Below are 9579 nucleotides of genomic sequence, written 5' to 3'. Positions count from 1 at the left end.
TTTACAAAACTATGACTACTTCAATTTCTTTGAACCCCATAAGTGTGAAAAGAGTCATGTCAACGTTGAATTTCTGTCATTGATGGCCGATGGCGTTAATATAGGCAACTGACCTTATTTCAACCAAATTTCAATGTTAAAGGTCATGTGCCAGCTGGAAATGCATTAACACTGCTTTATGAGCTCATACTCCAGCTATGTTTAACAGCTATTTTTAATTTCTATTTTTCTTTTTGCATTTTACTATATAAAGCTTTATGCGCCTAAACATGACAATTGTGACTTTTAGACCTTATCTCACACTCTCTCGTGATTTATTAATATTTTCAGCACATTATTCAGCATGCATTTATGTATGAACTCTGAATTCCTTATTATGATTTTGAACGGGGCTCTTATTTTGGTCTGGTGATGTGAGGTCATACGGCTGAGCGCGCTCCCGCATCTGTTGTGATTCGGCTGAAGAAAGGTTTGTGCTTTTAAGCATTCAGTGTTTACAATGGTACAAAATGTTCAGGCAGTGTTGTAGTTTTTATAAATGATATAATGGCATGCATTTTTATTGAAATTAACATTGTAATACTTTAGGTAACATTTATGAATGTTAGAATGTGTAAATAAAGTGCATCCGCACATGAGTAAAAGGGGCGTCTCGTTTCGCTCCCTCATGCATCAGTTTATCGTTATATGAGACAAACGGAGCTTTTCGAGTAAACTCCGAGTTCATGGAATCATTTGCGTCATAAAATGATTCAGTGATTCGAAGCGTTCAAATGAGCGCGCGCTGACAGACTCCTGCTGCTCGAAACAATGACAATCACACCAACGAGAACACAAACATGTTAATGAAAACTTTAATAAACCAACTCCAAATGTTTTCATGGAAGTGTTAAATGTAAATTAAGTACCAAATGTAAATCATGAATTCCAAAATAAAAATATCTATAGTTTGTGTGTGTATCTTTATTAATATGTAGCTCTAATTTTGAGTTGTATTTTTTTTTTTTGACTCTCAGGCAATTTAATTCTATTCACTGACTCTTATACCAGTGGAAGCTGATTGAGACACACTCAAAGATTTAATTTGGATTTATTTTTCTCTCTGTTAATTATTCTGAATTATTCAAACACACAGAAAACTCTTGAGCAACTGAAATCCATGTGACCCACTGTTAAAAAGATGGCGTTTATTAAAGAGGAGAGTGAAGACATGAGGATTGAAGAAGCATTCATAGTCAGACAAGAAGAAACTGAGACACAAACAGGTTGTTTTTCATTTGATCCTTATTAAAATGTACAGCTTTACAGTAATAATGTTTTTGAAGAATGTGATGAGTTTCCTAATTAAAGTGGTTTTATGTGACATTGTCACATAAGATGGGAATGGGAATGGCCGGTGAATGGGAATACTAAGGGCATAACTTTGAGCGCATCAAAATCGATATTTTTACAACACTAAGAAGGCTCGACACACCATGAAACTTTGCTCAAAGTATCGCCTGGGTCTCTGCACATGAACTAGAGCATTGAGAACATTGTTTGTGTACACAGAGTTTACTAAAAAGAAAGGTTTTGAACAACTCACTTTCGCTGTTTGAGTTTCCGCTCGCGGCTGTCTCGCCAGTCAAGAAATGTCGATCTCCGAATGCGAGGATGGATAGCTCCTAAAGCATATTTCCATATAAATGCACGGCTAATTTATTGTTTTGTCGCAAGTGAAAAACAATATTAACCTTCTAGTTGTAAAAAGAGCCTCATATAAGCCTAATATTTCATCCTATGGAGTCCATTCATTCGCATTCGGAGATCGACTCTTCTTGACTGGCAAGACGGCTGCGAACGGAAACCCAAACAGTGAAAGTGAGTTGTTCAAAACCTTTCTTTTTAGTAAACTCTGTGTACACTAACAATGTTCTCAATGCTGGAGTTCATGTGCAGAGACCCAGGCGATACTTCGAGCAAAGTTTCATGGTGTGTCGAGCCTTCTTAGTGTTGTAAAAATATCGATTTTACAAAGTTATGCCCCTAGTATTCCCATTCACCGTCCATTGACCACAAAACAAAATCACGGTCAATCTCAAAAACAGCTTGTTTGTCGTAAATATGCTTTTAGATATAAGTTTGTATAACAGCCCAGGTTGCATTTTGGTTATCCTTTAAGTTGTGCAGATGAAAGATTTTGAGTGAAGCAGCACAGTGCAAAAAGATTCGTAGTGCAAAGCACAAGTAAACATATGATCTTTGAGTCTTTGTAGCAGCGAGCGTTTAAGTATCTGGTGTACATAAGTGGGTTACTACAGGTGGTTTGTATATATCCCACTCACCTGTGTGCAGGGGTGTAGCAGCCAATTTAAAAGTGGGGGGGACAGTATGGTGATGTTCATACAGTATAATAAATTCTAAATAGAAGAACAATGGACATTTTACAGCACCAAAGTGGCAATTTGAGGACACCCAAGAGATTTGCGCTGTGATTGGCTAAATGTTAGTTCACTCAAATCTAAGTAACAAATCAGAGAACAATGGCGGAAATATTGGTGCTAGGTCAAAAAAAGTGTGGGGGACATGTCCCCCCCGTCCCCCCCCGGGTGCTACGCCCCTGCCTGTGTGTAGCTCAGAATTGCACTTAAGACAATTGTCAACAGTTTTAATGATGTGGGGGAGAAGGCTGAGGTTTTCATGCTTTCAGAGGGGAACAGGGAGATTGGAGTTGAGGGCTCTCACAGCCTGGAGAAGAAAGCTGTTCAGCAGTCTCACAGAGCGAGCTTTGATACTCCGGTACCTTCTACCTGATGGCAGATAGATATAGATTATATAGATTTATATATGTTTAGCTGAAAAGTTTAAACTGAGATAGCCTCAGACAATAGAAGCTTTTAAAAAGTGTGGAACATTTCTTGGCCAGAATGTTTGTAACTCTCTTAAAAATGATTAAATGAAGTTGTAAAAGTAAATTTGAGAGGAGCCTGCAGGTAAACTAATTTAGTATAATACAATGGAAGGTTGCTTAAGTACTGAGGAGTTATAGCCATTAAATGCCTTGTGTGTAATTATCAGATTTTTTAAATTGACTCTGCTGAAGAGGAGGATGTACGGAAATAAAGAAAAGGTGTATTACTTGCATAAAAGTGAAATAATGTCCCTCAGGGGAAGCATGTACAAGGGGCAGATGAGCTAATACTGCAGAAAGAAAAGGGAATATCGGTCATTCATCATTTTGATTGGCAACTCTTTAAAATACATCCAAACAACACAGAAAAACTCTTAAAGTGATGAAAAGATGAAAGGTGTTCACAGTACAATCATCACATTTAAATCATAGAGTAAAAAAATAAAAACAAGTGAGTCCACTGAGACGGAGCATGTTGTTGTTGCACATAAAATATTAATGTTTAGAACAGTGCACACTATGATATGGGTTAAAATGAGAGATGAAAGAGGCCATTTATTTCCAAAGCAGAGCCAGTGCATGATGGACTGTCGATATATAAGCTGCAATCAGCAGCATCCACAACTGAACTTGTTTTTGTGCAAGTGCACTTACTAAAAGAAGGCAGACTGTACAAAACGGATGAAACTAAAATGTTTTGTTTATTATTGAGCTGAAGTTTATTACAGTTAATTTACAGACATTGCATTTTATTGCTCTAATCGCATCTTCAGTTTTCATGCCTCCTGCTGCAGGACTATGGTGTTCACACATGTGATCAGGAACCCTGAGCATCTTCATCTCCTGGTGTTTTCAGAGTCAGTAAAGAGGTCTCTTTAATAGGGCTTTCTCACCGCATAGTTGTAGGAACTCTGTTCTAGGAAATAGCCAGCAGGGATGTTCCTAGACAACAATTCCCCTGGGTTTTTCCAGGTTGAGTTGCTCAAGTGGCTAAGAATGTCCGTTATTCTTATACAGTACAAGAGCGGCTTGATTAATGCCTCCTGCTGTTTGTTTTGGCCAGTGTGGTCCAACCCAGTGGTTCTCAACTCCAGTCCTCGAGGCTCACTGCTCTGCACATTTTGTATGTTTCTAAATCTGACACACTCAGGTCAGTGCACGAATCCTTCTCTTGATGAGCTGATGATCTGAATCAGGTACTTTAATTAAAGGAGAAATACAAAATGTGCAGAGCAGAGGGCCCCAAGGACTGGATTTGGGAACCACTGGTCTAACCTAACTGTCAGTATTAGTCAAATCCAATATCGTTCAACCTCTACTATTATCATGTAAATGCGCTATGTTTGCATGGCAACAATGTACTAATAATAAGACAACAACTTGTCAAAATGATCCCCATTCACATGGACTAAAAAAAGGCTGTATTATGCATGCCATTTCTAACATCACTGCTTTCACACATTCACATTTTTGTTTACTATAGTTTGCAACCTAACCTTGCAACCTATTTTCAAACCTATTTTCAAAAGCTTGTGTTTTCAGGCCTCCAAATTCAGGTTGTTGTGTAAATGAACAGCCAAAACTCAGAGACAGGGGTAGCTGCAGTCTGGAGCAATGGGTGTGCCAAAAACTAAAAGGGTACAACAGAAACTACTCCTAACCACACCCCACATCCTGACAGACAGCTTTGTTGACCAATCAAAGACATTTTTTTTTCACCCGACCTGGCAGCATGCCTGAATTTTTTGTCATGCCTGTTGCTCCAGCCTGCAGTTATTCCTAGTTGCAGAATTCCTGAAAATTTTAGTTTTTAATTAAAAATGTGTCCTATGAACATTCCCTAAATATATTGATATCTGTTTTCTTGTGCCATTAAACTGCTGTTTTAAACTTTAATTTGTTTGCTTTTTCACCTTAGACCTAATGGCGCTGAAAGAGGAGCAAGAAGTACTTAATGAGATTGAAGAGGAAGATCAATATGAGAATCTTCAGAGTTTCAGTGAACAAGGAAACCTTAAAGTCCACATGAGTATTCACACTGGAAAAAAGCCTTTCAGCTGTCAACAGTGTGGAAAAAGTTTCACTCGTAAAAGAAGTCTTGAAGAGCACATGAGAATTCACACAGGAGAGTTTCCCTTCACCTGCCAACTATGTAGGAAGAGTTTCAATCGTAAAAGAGCTCTTGAAGAGCACACAAGAATTCACACAGGAGAGAGTCCCTTTACCTGCCAGCAGTGTGGAAAGAGTTTCACTCGTAAAACAAATCTTGAAAGCCACATGGGAATTCACACTGGGGAGAAACCTTTTTCCTGCCAACTGTGTAGAAAAAGCTTTACTCGTAAAGTAGAGCTTAAAAGGCACATGAGAATTCACACAGGAGAAAAGCCTTACATCTGCAGCCTTTGTGGAAAAAGTTTCGCTCAAAATAGAGACCTTGTAGTCCACATGAGAACTCACACTGGAGAAAATCCCTTTATTTGTCGTCAATGTGGAAGAAGATTCAATCATAGAGTAGGCCTTAACAGGCACATGAGAATTCACACTGAAGAGAGGACATAAACCGAACAAAATGAAAACTTTAAAGTCCATATAAAAATTCACACTAGGGCCATGATTGATCCAGTTCGAAGGCTTTTCCATTGATTTACTGTATTAAGTAACTGAACCATGGTATTTCATCCTAAATATGAAACGTAAATGGAATTTTATTATATTAATGTAGGCATAACTTACTGCATTAAAGGGGACCCTTCTCCATTTGTTAACACTCCAACAGAAACTACTCCTAAACACTCCAATCGATTTCAGACCCTTAGATGCGAATTGAACTGAGACCAACTCGAGAGATGGTCTTTTGGCCAAAGGTACGGTTCGCTAAAAACGTGCATTGTTAGCACAAATCGTCCCGATGTAGTTTGGTGATCAGATGTCTCTGTACAAATCAACTGTTTATAATGGCTTCTTCTTCTGGTAGATCCCTACAAATTATTTGCTCACAACGTACACTCAAAACTGTAAGAGACATAGCTGTGTGCTTTGCCAGTTTAAACTTTTTAAAGATCATTTTTTGGCATTTTTGCTTTAATTTGACAGAACAGTAGTTAGACAGGAAGTGATGTTGAGGGGGGAGGGGGTTGGTTGGATCAGGAAACATCCACGAGCAGAGACTCAAGGCACAGGACACCCTAAGCCTGCTCCCCCCGGGAAGAATAATTTGTGTGTTGTAGTGGAGGAGGTTAAATAGAAGTGGAAAAGCTTATGTGATACGTACACCAGGAAAAAGCGTGAGGATGATTGCCGAAGTGGACAGGATGCAAACAACAAGAAGCCGTGGAAGTTTATGAAGGTGATGGAGTTCCTCGCAACATCAACTGAATTTCGAAGGTATTAACACTAACATTACATAGCTGAATGAGCTATACGATATGTAATGCATTGACATTAAACAGTGATTAACATGAAAACATGGCATGATCTCTGTACACTTCAAAATATTAGTTTGTGTGAATTATTGTTTCTGATGTAAACTGAATTTATCTTAGCAGTGTTCACAGCAATATTTCTGCTGAAAGCATGGGTGAAGTGGTTGACCAAGTGGTGGTCCAAAATGATGTGAGTGAAAGTGAGGAGGCATCAAGCACATCTTCAGGATCATCCATCACCAGCCCAACTGTTTTGAGGTCCAATGTAAACAAAAGAAAATGGTCAGAGACGCCAGACTTTTTGGAGAGGTACAGGGAAAGCATGAAAGAGCAGTGCAGAAAAGAGAAAGAGGAGCACAGAGAGCAATGAAAAGAGCAACAGAATGATGAAAACTGCTTGTTTGCTCTTGGCTTGATACCAACACTAAGGAGATTGTCCCCAGCGCAACAGTCTACAGGGGTTTACATTCAAGAAATATAATTGAAAATGTCTATTTCATAAATGTTTATTTGCAATATTGTTCACTTGTTTTATTGACATTGAAGGAACGTATTTTAAAATAAAAATTGTAGTTAATTCATAAATGTTTTTGCACTGTTTGCACCATTCACTGGCAGTACTGTGTAAAGTATGTCGCAGCAGACAAATCATAAAATATCACACATGCAGCGAATTTGAGAAAATGTTAACAGAGAAATTGCTTGTAATTTTTTTTTGGATTAAAAATACACATTTTCAAAATGACAGAACATGTTATATCAAAAAATATTTAATTTGCTGTGGTGAGTGCTGGCATATTAACTGATGAAAGAATTGGGTGCAATAGATTTGATAAAAAAATATTCAAGTTCAAAGAGAAATTGTAAAGAGAAAAATACAAGAAAAAATATATACACATATACATAAACATGTGTATGGATATACAGTGAGGTCAATACATATTTGATCACCCTGTGATTTTACAAGTTCTCTTACTTAGAAATCATGGAGGGGTCTACAAATTTCAGCATAGGTGCATTTCTACTGTGAAAGAGAGAATCTAAAAACAAAAATCCGGAAATCACATTTGTATGATTTTTTAACAATTTATTTGTGCATTACTTATTTGTCTTATACTTATTTATTAGAGTAATTCACAAATAAATCGTTAAAAAAAAAATTCTTGTAATTTTCTCTTTACAATTTCTCTGTGAACTTGAATATTTTTTTATCAAATCTATTGCATCCAATTCTTTCATCAGTTAATATACCAGCACTCACCACAGCAAATTAAATATTTTTTTGATATAACATGTTATGTCATTTTGAAAATGTGTATTTTTAATCCAAAAAAAAAATTTACAAGCAATTTCTCTGTTAACATTTTCTCAAATTCGCTGCATAATGTGTGATATTTTATGATTTGTCTGCTGCAACATACTTTACACAGTAGTGTCAGTGAATGGTGCAAACAGAGAAAAAAACATTTATGAATTAACTACAATTTTTATTTTAAAATACATTCCTCCAATGTCAATAAAACAATAAAACGGCATACATGACATGAGGAGATGGTACTTAGAAATGTAGATTTCTAAATGGGAATAGTGAATATCGCACAAATTTACAGTTTGATTTTATCTGTTGTCCAGACCATGGTTCACATGGTCGTATTGCCAAGCAACTTCTCCTGCTGGTGAGTTGAAGTACTCGTTGTACAGTTCTCGGATATTTTGTGCCTCCACAGATGCTTGCTGCCCCCTAAAACATTGTAGTGTTTGCTCACAATCATGGGCATCCTCTGTGGCATGATCCCGGTCATTTCCATTCGGGTGTAAATAATTGCAAAATGCACAAGCAGCTTTTACAACTTTGTCAACAACAGTTGGTTGAACCTGTAAAGTTCTTTGGAAAACCCGGAAGCATTGGCTGAGGATGCCAAATGCATTTTCAGAGATGTGCCGTGTCCGAGACAAACGATAACTGAAAATTCTCTTGTCTGTGGGGAGGCGACGTCTAGGGAATGGCCGGAGGAGGAATGACTTAAAGGGATGGTTCGGAGTAGAATTGACTTAATTGCTATGCACTCCGAAGCCCATCTAAATACCCCATCCAAAGTTTTTTTTTACCTTAGTCGAACATTTATGGAGATGTTAGAGTTTTTCGAATTGCTTGTTACAGCAGTACTTGGTACATGTGATGTATCTCGTAAATTGCACCACTAAACGTGCAAGTAATCTTACCAAACTTGTACAGTACACTGTCAGAAAAAAGGGTACGGTTGGGGTGCATTTGTGAACACTTAGGGTACAAATGGTGAAGTTGTACCCTCGATGGGTCATAGTTGCACCTTAGAGTACTCATATGTACCATTCAGGGGTAAAAAAGGTACAGATATGTTTCCAACTGCCAGAGGGTCCACGTTTGTACCATTTAATCCAGTGGTTCTCAAAGTGGGGTCCGTGGCGCACTTCCTGGGGGTCCGTGGAAAGTTTGCTACAAAATATAATCAATCCCGGAGAAAGTGCTGGGACCATCGTCATTACTCCCGCGTGTGAAGCGTTAGACCAATGAGATTTCGGCTTTTACATTACGTCAATCTACGGTGACGCATTGCTGCCACACACTTATTTTTTTCCCACTCAGCTATGTCGTAATAACGAGATCTTTTCTCGTAAAAACTACATCTTTTCTCGTTAAAACGACATAATTTTCTAGTTAAAACGACATATGTCATAAAAACGATCTGATGTTCCTGTTATAGATGATGTGATTATATTATGTGAGGGAGCTAAGCGTTTGTCCGCGCTGCCTTTGCCACAGTCCTGACCTAAAGGAGGATGCACGCTGCTGGAGTTATATAGAAATACACTGTTTTAATAATTTTAATGTAATTGTTTCAATTGTAGCGGCTTGTTTATTAGGATTAATCTCCATACTAATCTGCCCTCAGACCCAGAGGATTTAAGATGATCAGATCAAAACTGTTATTTTTGACTCTGAACTTGGAATATTATTTAGATGAAAGTTTGATTTTACAGAAAATGTAGGCCTAAATAGTATCAGAAATAAATAAGAAAAATGTCACACGTTTGATCGTGTTATGATGATGATTTCGTTCTGTTTAAAAAATGAAAAATAAATGATTTTTTTTTTCATGAAAAGAGTGCTTATGCTTTAATATTTGTCTGTGAGCGGCCCTGAAAAGCCACTTTTCAACTCAGCCTGTCTACTGTCTATCCCATCATGCAGAATACATGTTCGTCTGATGTACCGCTCTGCAAATT

The 9579-nt window shown here is 37.7% G+C and overlaps 1 pseudogene; it reads left to right on the top strand.

The window, feature by feature from the left end:
* Positions 1 to 1133: 1133 nt before the first annotated feature.
* The window catches only part of LOC141334075 (uncharacterized), a 12146-nt pseudogene continuing 3700 nt past the window's right edge, over positions 1134 to 9579 (top strand).

Source organism: Garra rufa, chromosome 4, assembly GCF_049309525.1.
Source record: "Garra rufa chromosome 4, GarRuf1.0, whole genome shotgun sequence".
NCBI lineage: Eukaryota > Metazoa > Chordata > Actinopteri > Cypriniformes > Cyprinidae > Garra > Garra rufa.
Note: the sequence above shows the minus strand (reverse complement) of the source record. Positions and strands in the feature narration are given on the sequence as shown.